Here is a 14,140-nt window from a genome sequence, read left to right on the forward strand (position 1 = left end):
TCCGGCAACGAAGGTCAAAGTTCTCGACAACCTGCTGCACCCGCAAACCAACCTGTTGCGATTCATGCACAAACACTCCCAGGTCCTTCTGCACGCCAGCACGCTACAATCACTTGCCACTTAAATAATCATCTGATCTTCCATTTTCCTGTCCAATGTGGATAACCTCACATTTACCAGCTTTGTTCTCCAACTGCCAGACCCTTCCCCACTCACTTACCCTATCTATATCTGTCACCACTGACTGCCAACCAGAAAAAAAAAGATGGATATCCCTTTCCAGGAGGTAGTAGCTGGATTAGGGAGGGAGGGCACACTAGCAAACAGGGGGAGGGGGGATGGCTCTGTGAATGGAGAGGGAAGGGGCGGAGAGGAGATGGAGCGATGGGGAAAAGACGGGGAACAGGGAGTGGGCTGGCAGAAACCGGAGGTTGACGTTAATGCTGCCCGGCTGGAGTGGACCAGACGGAAAATTACTCCTCCAATTTACATTCTTCTCCTCCCCCTGACCCCCCCCCCACCATTTTGTTTGGACGCCAGTCTACATTAATGATGGGCTGAAGCCTGAAATGTTGGGTATCTTTGTGCTATAAAGGACGTTGTTTGACCTGCTGAGTTTCTCCAGCGTCGTGATTTTACTGTTTTGGTGCCTTGCCAAAATTTAACCTTCGTCCCAAGAACACTGAATTAAGATGAGGCTGTGTCTTGCACCATTACACCCATTCCATTCAATTATTGCCTGTCTGAGGTGAATGAGAAGATGCTTCTGGACGTCACTGTTTAACTATGAGACACTAGTTCAGGGTGACACAAGGCAAAACCTTTCGACCTGAGGGTTGTGAGTCATTGGAACACTCGAGAAGAGCGGTGGACACAGTCGATAAGTACTTTTAAGGCAAGGAAAAATTGAATCTTGTGAGCAAAGTGGTGAAAGGATACCTGGTGTGGGCCAGGATGGGGATGGGGGGTGCGATCAGCTCGAACTTGCTCTGATTGAATTGTGGGCAGTATATCCTGCCCAGTTCTGTTTGTAGAAATCAGCACAAATCAAGACAGGTTTATCGTCATCCGATTGTACAAGTACGATCCGATGAAACAGTGTTCTCCAGTCCTCGGTGCAAAACACGCAGACACACACCCAGACATCACACACATACAGACACACAATTCACACACGGGATAAGTATTTCATCTATACTAATGAATAAATAAATATTGTTTTGTGAATGTGAGGGTCTCGAAGGGTCAGTGTGAGCAGTTCCTTTGGTCATTCAACATTCTCCCTGCCTGTGGGAAGAAGCTGTTCCTCAGCCTGGTGGTGGTGGCTCTGATCCTCCTGCATCTCTTCCCTGATGAGAGCAGCTGGAGGTTGCTGTGTGCAGAGTGGAAGGGGTCCTCAGTGATTTTGCCTGCCCTCTTCAGACAATGATCACGTCGGTGGGGGAGGGAGACCCCAGTGACCCTCTCTGCCACTCTTCTGGTCCTGTGGATTGACCTCCGATCCATTTCTCTGCAGAAACCGACCCCACATTGTGACACACACATACAGGACACTCTCGATAGAGCTCCTGTAGAAGATGGACGTGAAGATCCACATCTCTGACATGATCAGGAAGTAGGCACCCTCTTGTATCCTGTTTCTGACACCTTGTACACCTTTGAGCCAGTCTCTGGCACGTGCAGCCCTCGACCACAGCCCCTCGCACCCTGCATGGGTTCCTCGCCTCGGGTTGCCAATAACCCCCACTGCCCGTGTGCCTTTCAGACTCAGAGCCCCTCGCTGGACCTGCCGCCGTGGTCACTCCCTGTGCCTCTCCTTCTCAAACGGTGTGAGCAGGGAGGGGGGAGTGATCTCCCCATTTTTCAGTGCCCTGCCCCAGTCCTCCACTCCCCCAGAGGCTTGCAACCCCCTTGAGGCCTCTGCTGAACACAAGCACCACCATCTTGGGGCCCTGGGATTTTAAAATGACCCCCTGTTGGCTCCTTTAATGGGCCATTTAAAACCCATCCGGGAGCTGATGGCAGCCAGACTGGGTGGGTGGACCCCACGGAGGAGTGCTGTGTCTCCACTTCCCGCTCTCCCTGGGTCCCCACCAGCGGCAGCCCTGCCATTACAGCCCCTCCAGCAGCGCCAACATGTTTATTTGCCTGTGTTCCAACTCATTGGGAACCCAACTATTATTTTTGTGTGGATGGAATGCTGGAGTGGACTTGACGGGATGAATTACTCACTCCTGCTTCTGATGGAATCAATGGGTTGAACGGACAAAGCAGAAAAATCGATCAGGTCCTTTCTCCCACATATTTTTCAGTGGCTGGAGTCTGGCAACCTTCCTTCCAAACCCTGCCTGCAATGGTCCGCAAAGTGTGACAGACCAGATAATTTACACATGCAAAACAGAGCGCCCAGAGTGTTAATAATTAGCCGAGTGCCCAACAATCTGCTTGCTTATTGAATTAGGGAAGGTGGGACCTCACTGTTTCCCAGTCACTAATTTTACTGAAGTCAGTGACAGAGCTGTAAAAAAATAATTGAAATGTACGCTGCTCCTTTCCATAAGAGAGAGAGAGAGATCTGGGTTGGAGAATGATGAGACTCATTGGAAGTTCCGTCAGTTTTGGAATGTAATGAATTAAAGGCTTAAGACCAATAGGATTTAATGCGTTAATTTACAAGTAGAGATATGAGGCGGTAATGGAATCATTTCTGCAACAGTCAACTGAACACATGGCTCAATGCAGAGGAGCAGCTAAAGGCCACTCACATCTCCGGGATCGTCTGAACCTGACGGTGGTGCATTCAGCCCAAACTGGGAGTGGGGGTGGGGGGGGGGGGGCTGTACTGAGGGAGCTCCATGCCATGGGAGGGGTGGTACTGAGGGAGCTCCACACTGTGGGAGGGGCAGTACTGGGGGATCCCCGCACCATGGGGACATGCCTCATTGCGGGAAGAGCAACCATTCAGAGTGACTTTAAGAACATCAGTCTGCTGTTTAATAACAGATGTGCTTTTGTGATGTTGATATTTAAATGAACTTTTCATGCTTTGTATATCTCAGTTTTGAAAACAAATGCCTTCATTTTTCACCACCACTCTGCTACGTCAGACCCTGGAGGGTTTGGACCGTGTTGCTGTGGAGCGGATGTGTCCCATTGTTGGAATATCTAAACCAATGAGTCCAGTCCTGCGGACAAATAAACCTGTCCCAAGTTTGGCGAAGGATGGGCCTGGCCCTGGACCTGCACAATGTCCCAGTCAGCCAGAGTCTGCTGCACCACCTACCCTTCGTGGAAAATTTTTCCAGAACACCTTTGACCATCGGCCATCAGGCAGTGGTCAGCACGGAACGTCCTGCAGTCACTGAGAGAGAGGAGGACTCGATGGATATGGTGGGGTGGTTCCCTGAGCAGACCGGCCAGGTAATCTGGTGGAACGCCTCCTCACCAGGGCTCATGAACAAGCACCAGGACCTGGCCTGGCTGGCAGTGAGAGGAGCCCTTCTGGTCAGATCCTACCGGAACATCACCCTCCACGCCCATTGTCCCCAAGGTGACTGCGGTGGAGTGGAGACAGTCACCCACCTCTTTGCTGAATGCAGATTCGCTGAGAGTGGGTGGGGAAGGATGTAGAGGTCCTGGCCATGGTTCATTTCCAGTGGCAGCGCGACAGAGAACTCACTGATCTACGGGCTGTTCCCAGGGATGTCCATGTCCAGAACTGCTGGAAGACCATCAACATAGCGAAGGACACCCTTCGGTCAGCCCGGAACCTGTTGTCAGTGACAGCACACAAAGGTGTGGGTGAGGGAACGCTGCTGGTTGGCACATTCCAACCTGCAGGGGTATGTGCTGGGGTCTCACTGAGGCCTGGTGCAGCCAACCTGAGGGTCCTGTGGGGAAGGACCACAGTCTAGAGTTCTCCCGTTACTGGCCACTGAGGGGCTGAGACAGAGGGGGGAGAAGAGACAAGGTGCCACAGGGGTGGTAGTGGGGTATTGAGAGAACAGATGTAACAGTGTCCAGTGATGGGAATGTACAGATATGACTGCCACTATGGGCAGGAAAAGACTAACTCATTTCCTGTTTGTAGAAGTAAATGGTCATCACACATTGAAAACAGAGATAGCATGTTATAGTGTCTCAGACAATAGACCTCTCTTCCTCTGTGGGTAGATGGATGCTGATAAAGGGAGCACTGGGACTGGTTGGATGCCAAGTGGATGTTGTGGTCAGACAGCCGTGATGGGTCAGAATTGAACAGTGGGGGAGAATAGAGGCCCCACGTAGCCCCTGTCTCCTGTTCTCATGTGTACAGGTCATTTGGCCAAGAAATAGGAGCAGGGGAGGCCCATCTGTCCCGTCGAGCCATGGCTGGTCGGGCCGGGGATTCATCTCCACCGACCTGGTCTTACCCTACAACCCTTCCCGACAACACAAATGTCATACCGCTGCTTAAAGAAGGAAGTACCCCAAAATTCTTGAGGTATGCACTACTCTTAACAGGCAAGGCCCCTTAACTCGTTCTCCACTACATCGAGAGCTGCTTTGGTGCTGCCTCGTGTACCCAGGATGACTGCATCCACTTTGCTGCCGATCTCCACCCTGACCTCAAATTCACTCGGGTTCATCTCTGGCAATTCTCTCCCTTTTCTTGATCTCTCTGTCTCCATCTGTTCCTCTAGAATTTCTGTGTTTTTACTACAATCACAGCATCTGCAAAGTATAGTGTCTCACTCAGCAGAGATCTACACAGTTGAGTTAACATCTGTGGTTCCCAGACTCTGAATTTTAAACATCCCATTTTGCAACATCTCTTCCAGAGTGCATTCAGCCAAGTCAAGTCAAGTTATTGTAGTAAAACACAAACGTCTGCAGACGCTGTGGTTGAAGTAAAAACACAACACTGGAGAAACCCAGCATGTCTATGTTCTAGGTCAAACAGTGCCTGTTCTCCTACAACACTGGAGAAACCCAGCATGTCTATGTTCTAGGTCAAACAGTGTCTGTTCTCCTACAACACTGGAGAAACCCAGCAGGTCTATGTTCTAAGTCAAACAGTGTCTGTTCTCCAACAACACTGGAGAAACCCAGCAGGTCTATATTCTAGAGCAAACAGTGTTCGTTTTCCTATACGCTGGAGAAAACCAGCAGGTCTGTGTTCTAGGCCAAACAGTGTCCGTTCTCCTACAACGCTGGAGAAACCCAGCAGGTCAAACAGTGTCTGTTCTCCTTCAACACTGGAGAAACCCAGCAGGTCTGTGTTCAAGGCCAAACAGTGTCCGTTCTCCTACAACGTTGGAGAAACCCAGCAGTTCTATGTTCTAGATCAAACAGTGTCCATTCTCCTACACGCTGGAGAAACCCAGCAGGTCTAAGTTCTAGGCCAAACAGTGTCCATTCTCCTACACGCTGGAGAAACCCAGCAGGTCTATGTTCTAGGTCAAACAATGTTACCTTTACATAGCAAAGGTAAAGATACATTACCGACGTCTATTGTCATCTGATTGCATGAGTACAAACCGACAAAACAGCATTTTCCGGTTCTCAGTGCAAAACATGCAAGATACACAACATAAGAACATCAGAAACAGGGGCAGGTATTGTCCATCCAGCCCATCGAGTCTGCCCCGCCATTCAACGAGATCAAGGCTGATTTGATGAGAGGCTCATCTCCACCGACCTTCCTTTTCCCCATATCCCTTAATTCCCCGATGATGTAAAAATCTACCCATCCTTATCTTAAATACATTTACTGAGGTTGCCTCCACTGCTTCAATGGGCAGTGAATTCCACAGATTCCCCACCCTCTGGGAGAAGGAGTTCCTCCTCATCTCCGTCCTCAATCTACTCCCCTGGATCTTGAGGCCACGACCCCTTGTTCTGGTCTCCCCCACCCATGGGAACAACTTACTGACCTCTATCGGATCTCTGCCTTTCAGAATTTTATACGTTTCTATAAGATTCCCTCTCATTCTTCTAAATTCTAGTGAGTACAGTCCCAGGTGACTCAATCTCTCCTCACTGTCCAACCCCCCCCATCTCTAGAATCAGCCTGGTGAACCTCCTCTGCACCGTCTCCAAAGCCCGTCCATCCTTCCTTGAGTAAGGAGACCAGAACTGCATGCGGTTCTCCAGATGTGGCCTCACCAAGATCTTGTCCAGTTACAGCAGAATCTTCCTGCTCCTAAACTCAATCCCTCCGGCAACGGTCAAAGTTCTCAACAACCTGCTGCACCCGCAAACCAACTTGTTGCAATTCATGCACAAACACTCCCAGGTCCTTCTGCACGGCCGCATGCTGCAATCACTTGCCATTTAAATAATCATCTGATCTTACATTTTTCCTTCCAAAGTGGATCACCTCACAGGATAAGGTGGGGACTCAGAGACGGTGATGCAAATTAATTATTTTGCAATGTTTTATCAAGGTTTCCTATAGACAAGATCACAAGATGTAAGAACAGAAGTAGGCCAATTGGCCCGACGGGTCTTCCCTTCCATTCTAACCATGAGCTGATCCATCCTCCCACCCAGCCCCTCTCCCCGGCCTTCTCCCCATAACCCTTGATGCCCTGACTCATCAAATCCCTGTCAATCTCTGCCTTAAATATACCCAACGACCTCACTTCTGTGGCCGCCCTTGGCAACAGACTTACAACACTCTGAGTAAAGAAATTTCTCCACATCTCTGTTTTAAATTGACGCCCTTTTATCCTGAATTGTTCCCCCTTGTCCTAGACTCCCCAACATGGGAAACATCCTGGCCACATCTATTCTGTCCAGGCCTTTCAGCATTCAAAATGCCTCTGTGAGGACCCCCACTCATCCCTCTGTACCGCATTGAGTGCAGTCCAAGGGCTGACCATCGTTCCTCAAATACTAACCCTTTCATTCCTGCTATTGTTCTAGTAAATCTTCTCTCCAACACCAGCACGTCTTTTCTCAAATAAGGCCCAGCACCTGTTGCCTGTCCACACAGGCCCCTTGCCAAGGTTGGGGGGGGGAGGGGTGTAGTTTGGCTGACCAGCTTCAGGAAGGATGCCATTGAGCTGGAAAGGGTTTGGAAAAGATTCACCAGTGTATAACCAGGAGATTTAGGGTGAGAGGGGTAGGGGGAAGGAGCCTCTTTACACAGAGGGATGGTGGGTGTGGAACGAGGCAGCAGGGGAAATGGCAGCAATGGGAAAATTACAATGTCTGAAAGACATTTAGGCAGGTATATGGGTAGGAGGTCAAGTCAAGTTTATCGCCATCCTATTGTACAAGTACAATCCGGCGAAACAGTGTTCTCCGATCCTCGGTGCAAAACACGCAGACACATACCCAGACGAAACACGCAATACATATGCAGCACAGTTAGCATGGCAGTTAGGGCAATGCTGTTACAGTGCCAGCAATCAGGACTCGGGTTCAAATCCCACGCTGGCTTTGAGGAGTTTGTATCTTCTCCCCATGTCTGCGTGGGTTTTCCCCCGGGTGGAGGCTCTGAGTTCCTCCCACTCTTCAAAACATACCAGGGGTTGTAGGTTAATTGGGTGTAATTGGGTGGCATGGACTTGTGGGCCGAAATGGCCCGCTGTATGTCTTAATGAAATTAGAATATTCATGCAGGACAAGTCTTCATATAGACAAGTAAATACAGTTTTGCGACACTGCCCTGACGCCTTGTGTTTCCCAGCTGGAGAAGGGCTGTGCTGTGTTCAGGAGTTGCGCACAGAGGAAATGACAGCCTCATCTTTGGCAGGGTTTTCAGGCATTAACAATGGATCTAACATCAGCACATTTACCTCACTGACACCCTGCAATTTGCATTAATGCACCCATTAGCAATTTAAATCGACAAATCCCACGTTTATTCAGTTGGGTCAAACAACTGTGCACAAATGTAACAAAACCACCCTGCAAGCTCTCTGGAGAATTTTAACACCTAATCTGTCGGCCTGTCCCCAAGTGCTGGTACCAACGCAGTAACAGGCTATAGAGGGTTGTGAACTCGGCCAGTGCCATCATGGGCACCAGTCTCCACTCCACTGAGGACACAGTCCACAAGAGGTGGTGTCTCAAGAAAGCAGCCTCTATTCTCAAGGACCCTCACCTCCCCACCCATTCCACAACCCTTCACACTGCTACCACCGGGGAAGAAGCCTGAAGACAAGCATCCAGTGTTACAAGGACAGCTTCACACCCCCCCCCCCCCCCGTCGTAAAGCACGAAAGTCCGCAGACACCGTGGCGGAAGTAAAAACACGATGCTGGAGAAGCTTGGCACGCCAAGCGGTGTCCTTTACGTAGCAAAGATAAAGATACATTACCGGTGTTTTGGGTGTGAGCCTTTCATCAAGGTGTGAGGAAAATGTCAGCAGGCACCTGGATGGGTAGGGGGAGGAGCACAGACCCACAGGCAGTAAGGGAGGAATGGCATCAGGTTCCTGAACGGACAATGAGCCACAGACAAGGCCTTACCTTCTTTTTGCACCAATTTATTTATTTTTAAATGTAATTTATAACCTGTGAAGTTGCCGCAAAACCACGCATTTTCGCGACACATTCATGACAATAAATTTTGACTTGAAGCATTAACTAAAGCCCTGAATGGTGTACCCCAACTCAACTCTCACTGGGTCCAGGGGAGAAGGTGATCAGCCAGACACTGCCCCCCCCCCCCCACCCAACTAAACCTGATCTGCTATTTAATAGGGTCGGGGCCGGGCCTTTTTTGACATCAACCCTCCCCAACCTCATTGCTTATCAGTTCTCCATCCAACTCTGAGCTGAATGTATTCAAAGATTCTTCTTCCACCGGAATTTGAGGAAGAGAGTTGGAAGAGGGGAGAGAGTTGGGGTTGCCATGGCGGGTAGTGCTGCTGCCTCCCAGGTTCATGAGACCATAGGAGCAGAAATTGGCCATTCAGCCCATTGAGGCAGCCCTGCCATTTCAATCATGAGCTGATCCATTTCCCCTTTCAGCCCCTCCTCCCCATAACCTTTGATGCCCTGGCTAATCAAGAACCTGTCGATTTGTCTTAAATACACCCAACAACCTGGCCTCCACAACCACCTGTGGCAACAAATTCCACAGATTCACTGCCCTCCAGCTGAAGAAATCCCTCTGTGTCTGTTCCAAGCGGACGCCCTTCAATCCTGATGTTGTGCCCTCTTGTCCTGGACTCTCCCACCATGGGGAACAACCTTTCTACATTAACTCTGTCCACACCTTCCAACATTTAAAATGTTTTAATGAGATTCTCCCTCATTCTCCTAAATCCCAACGAGTTCAGGCCAAGAGCCAACAAACGCTTCTCATATGATAACCCTTTCATTCCTGGAATCGTCCTTGTGAACCTCCTCTAAACCCTCTCCAACATCAACACAAATGAGGAGCCCAAAACTGTTCACCATGCTCCAAATGAAGTGCTGTCTTTGTGGAGTTTGCATATTGGATGAGGGGGGTAATCAGCTTCTGTCGGTGGGAGCTACTGGGAATGTGAGGAGAATTAAATGGGATTTGTGTTGGTGTGAAAGGATTCGGGACAGTCAGTACAACTGAGCTGAGCTGAAGGGCCTGTTTTTATGTTCTGCTACTGTACGTTAGTTCCAAAGATCCACCGAGAGAGAATAAATCCCCTCACCTGTCTTATTTTTTTTTAAATGATCATTTCGTTGCATTTGTCTAACGGATATAATTTTAGGAGTACTTCCAATCTGCATGGTGTTGTAAGGAACATCCATTTCATGAGTTGGTGGTGTTGGACTAATTTGCACCATTGATGTTTGCATTCATCATGAGACATAGGAGCAGAAGAAGGCCATTCGGCCCTTCAAGTTTTCCCCACCATTCCATCATGAGCTGACCCACATCCTCATTCGGCCCCACTGCCCAGACTTCTCCTCGTAACCTTCAATGCCCTGGCATCATGGGTAGCAAATTCCAGAGGTTTACCGCTCCCTGGCTAAAGAAATTCCTGGCCATCTGTTTTAGATGGGTGCCCTTCAATCCTGAAGTTGTGGCCTGGACTCTCAACTTTGCCATGTCCACCCTGACCAGAATGTTCAACATTCACAATGCTTCTATGAGGTCTCCCTCATTCCGGCTCACAATATGGAATCAGCATGGCTCTAAATATGTTTGAAGGTCATGGGCTCGTGGGCCTGAAGAGTCTGTAACAGTGGTGCATGTCAAAATGGGCCACACAGTTAGCACAGAGGCAGTGATCGGGACCAGTGTTGGAATCCCACACTGTCTGTAAGGAGCTGGTACGTTCTCCCCATCTCTGTGTGGGTTTTCCCTGAGGGTTCCGGTTTCCTCCCACCCTTCAAAACGTGCAGGGGGGTAGGTTAATGGGGTGTAATTGGGCGACGCGGGCCTATTACTGGGCCATAGGTCTACATTTTTAAAAAAAATTAAAACAGAGCCAAAACTGGACTGGCGATGCATCATTTGGTGGGAGATTGCAGATCTCTTGAGTTTCCGCGAGGTCACGTAACTTCATGTAGGATTCCCAAGCAGCCAGTGTAATCCAGAAAGTATTGGTTATTCCTGTGGAAATTGAACAGCCAGTTCACCCACATTGGTTGGAGTGCAGTGGGTAGAGGTGTTTGAGCAGAGAGTGGGCAAGACATCGGGGATGGGTGGGAGGTCCCTCCTGCACTTCCCATCGGCTCATTACCTCGCTCATGCCCCATGATAATGGGGTCTGTTTGGCACCTTTTGCAGTCTGTTCCCTACATACAAGTTCCCAGCTCTGCAAGTGCACGGCAAAAGCCCTCAGCAGAAGGGTAAGTGTGTGGTTGGAGACTGTCATTTCTGTAAGAGCAAAAGGAAAATGATTCTCTGGAGAGGGTTGGCTGGGCCAGTGGTGGGCTGCCATGAGTACACTGGGTCAGTGGTGTGCCACATTGAGTGTACTGGGCCAGTGGTAGGCTGTAATAAGTACACTGGGCCAGTGGAAGTGTTAACTCCCCTCGGTCGTTGAGCCGTGTCCCTGCAGCGTTTGGCGAGAGCGTGCCTCATGCCGTCAGCTGCCTGACGAGGACTGCAGATTTCCTATTTTTGTCTCTGGCACTTGCTGGCGCCGGCCCTGGTGAGCAGTTCCTGGCTCTGCAGCTGTGCATTTAGCGGTATGGCTGGTGCAGGTGCTCTGACAGAGTGTGGCCACGTTGAGCATGTCACACATCAATTAACAAAAATAATGCGTTTTCCAAAATTATTCAAGTACACATCTCCCTTTTGTTGCCGATTACTGGCTCCGAGTCAACATCTAGTTCAGGTGGTGTCTGGCAGTTCCGACATTTCCCGTCCCACTCAGCACCTTCTTGTGGCCCCGTCACCCACTCCAGCAGGCTGGTGTGCAGGGCTCACTGGGGAAGGAAGGCCCAAAGGCCTGAAGACCACTCTCCACCTCTCTCCTACCCCTCGCCCACACACTGTCCAGCCCCTCAGCCCATTCTCTGACACTCCCCCCACACTCCCTGCCTTCACCACCCACAGACCCCCTTCCCCACTCTGACACCACTGCCACACTGACCCTCTCCCCCACCTCCACGCACGTCCAGCCCTTTCACCAGTGTCCACACACTGACCCTTCCAATATACACACGCATCTCTCTCCACCTGCTACAACTCTGATCCCTTCCCTATGTACTGACCCCTCCACGTACACACTGAACTCTCTCACTCACACCTCTGATCACTCCTGTTCTGGTGCGGAGACACCAATACCCCTGAGCATAAAGCCCTGCAAAAGGTAATGAAAACAGCCCAGGATAGATACCACAGGCAAAACCCTCCCCACCATCGAGAACATAGAATAATGAAGTACAAAACAGGCCTTTCAGCCCTCAGTGGAGCCAACCCATATATTCCTTCCAAAAAAAATTACTAAACTCTCCCGACCACATAGCCCTCCATTCTTCTTCGATCTGTGGGCCTGTATTAAATGTCCCCAATTTTCCAGCCTCCACCACCACCCCTGGCCCCCACAACTCTCAGTTAAAAACCTTCCCCCTGATGTCTCCCCTAAACTTCCCTTCCCTTCACTTCACTTTGTACAGTGTTGTAAACTTCTCTCAGTGAGAGTTGAGTTGAGCATCCTCTGGTGTTTTCTGATCCCGCCCTGGGAAACAGGCGCTGGCCATCCACCCTGTCTACGCCTCTCAGAATCTTTTCAACCTCTATCAAGTCTCCTTTCATTCTTCTTCGCTCCAGAGAGAAAAGTCCCAGCTCTGCCAACCTCACCTCATGAGACGTTCCCCAATCCAGGCAACATCATGGTGAATCTCCTCTGCCCCCTCTCCACAGCTTCCCCATCCTCCCTGTAATGAGGTGACCAGAATTGGACACAATTCTCCAAGTGGGGTCTCACCTGAGATTTGTGGAGTTGCAACGTGATCTCTCGACTCCTGGACTCAATCCCCAGGGAATTCATCTATGGGGAACACTGCCGTCGGAGAGCAGCAAGGATCCACCTCACCCAGCACACACTCTGTTCTCGCTGCTGCCATCAGGAAAGAGGTCTAGGGGCCATGAGACTCGCACCACCAGGTTCAGGAACAGCTGCTATCCCTCCACCGTCAGACTCCTCAAAGACAAACTCAATCAGGGACTCATTTATGGGCACTTTATTGATTTTTCTCTCTCTGTTTTGCACACAGTTTGTGTACATTTCTTTATCTGTTTACACGTGTACATTGTGGACAGTGTTTTTGCACTGCCAATAAGTGGTAATTTTCCCTGGCCCACAGGAAAAAGAATCTCAGGGTTGTATGTGACATCATAAATCTAGACATACAGAACGGTAACAGGCCCTTCTGGCCCACGAGCCCTTGCCGCCCAATTACACCCAATTAACCTACAGCCCCCAGAATGTTTTGAAGGGTGAGAGGAAACTGGAGTACTCCCCCCCGGAGAAAACCCACACAGACACGGAGAGAACATACAAACAGACAGTTCGAGATTCAAACCCTTGTAAAAGTGTTGGGTAACTGCTACGTTAACCATGCCGCCCTGTCACGTATGTATTCTGACAATAAATCTGAACTTGAAATTGGTAGTGACCCCTCCTCTGCACACCCTGAACTCTCCTCCACCCACCCCCCTCCACAACTCTGACCCCTTCCCCTGTGAACAGGGTACCCCTGCACCTCCCAAAGATCCATCCCATCCCCCATGACATCATGTCAGCTCTGTCTTGCATTTCTGTAGCGCCCTTCCCATCTTCACTACCCCCCCCCACCCCTTGAGCTTGGGAGAACTGCCACAGATGTGATATCCCCGTCCAAACATGCCTCCTGCTCCTCTGCCTGTCATCTGGAGCCTGTCCGTTTATTAAACACAGGCTTCCGCCCACACACCACTCACCCACTCCTGCCCATAATAATCCTATCCTTGCAGCCATCAGCATTAAACCTGTTTAGAAATCATTTCATCTTCCAGAGCTGAGCAGAATGGAGACCTTTGTATTCCAGGCTGCATTCTTCGATTCTCCTCCCTCTCCCATTCCCTGCTCTGTCACAGGCAGTGCCACTCCAGTGTGAAACATTACGTCAGGAGCCTGACTTTAAAATCTGCCTTTCAGCCTTGGCTTTAAACACTTTCCAAAATCATCCCAACACATTCCAATAGTCACATACACTGGTCCCACCTGACACGTTTCCGGTTCAATATCTCACCCTTCTCAAATCATTCGACATTCTCAAAATATCCTCATTAATTATATAATCCCTTCCCTGTCTCTGTAACTCCCTCCGCTCCCTACACCTCTCCGTAATCCCCTCCGGTCCCCTATACCCCTCCCTGTCTCTGTAACCCCTCCCTGTCTCTGTAACCCACTCTGATCCCCTGTAACCCCCCCCCCCCACCAGTTCCCTACATCCCTCTGTGACTATGTAACTCCTTCACGTCCTGACACCCCTCCCTGTCTGTACAGGAACACGGACACGGACCCAAACTGTGCACATTCTCTTAATTAGAAAGCCCCATCATCCCTCAGTGGTGAATATCCATTGGAAGCCCCAGTACCACAATAACCCAAAGAGGAAACTGCTGGGGGAACTCAATGGATCAGATTCAGGTTTCAGATTGATTGTCAGAGTTTGTACGTGACATCACAACCCTAAAATTCATTTTTCCTGCAGGCCAGGCA

The 14,140-nt window shown here is 49.9% G+C and overlaps 1 protein-coding gene across 21 annotated transcripts in view; it reads left to right on the forward strand.

Moving 5' to 3' along the window:
- LOC138740935 (neurexin-2-like) overlaps positions 1–14,140 on the forward strand; it is an 838,414-nt gene that overhangs the window by 408,103 nt on the left and 416,171 nt on the right. The window lies entirely within an intron of this gene.

Source organism: Narcine bancroftii, chromosome 8 (assembly GCF_036971445.1).
Source record: "Narcine bancroftii isolate sNarBan1 chromosome 8, sNarBan1.hap1, whole genome shotgun sequence".
NCBI classification, from domain to species: Eukaryota; Metazoa; Chordata; class Chondrichthyes; order Torpediniformes; family Narcinidae; genus Narcine; species Narcine bancroftii.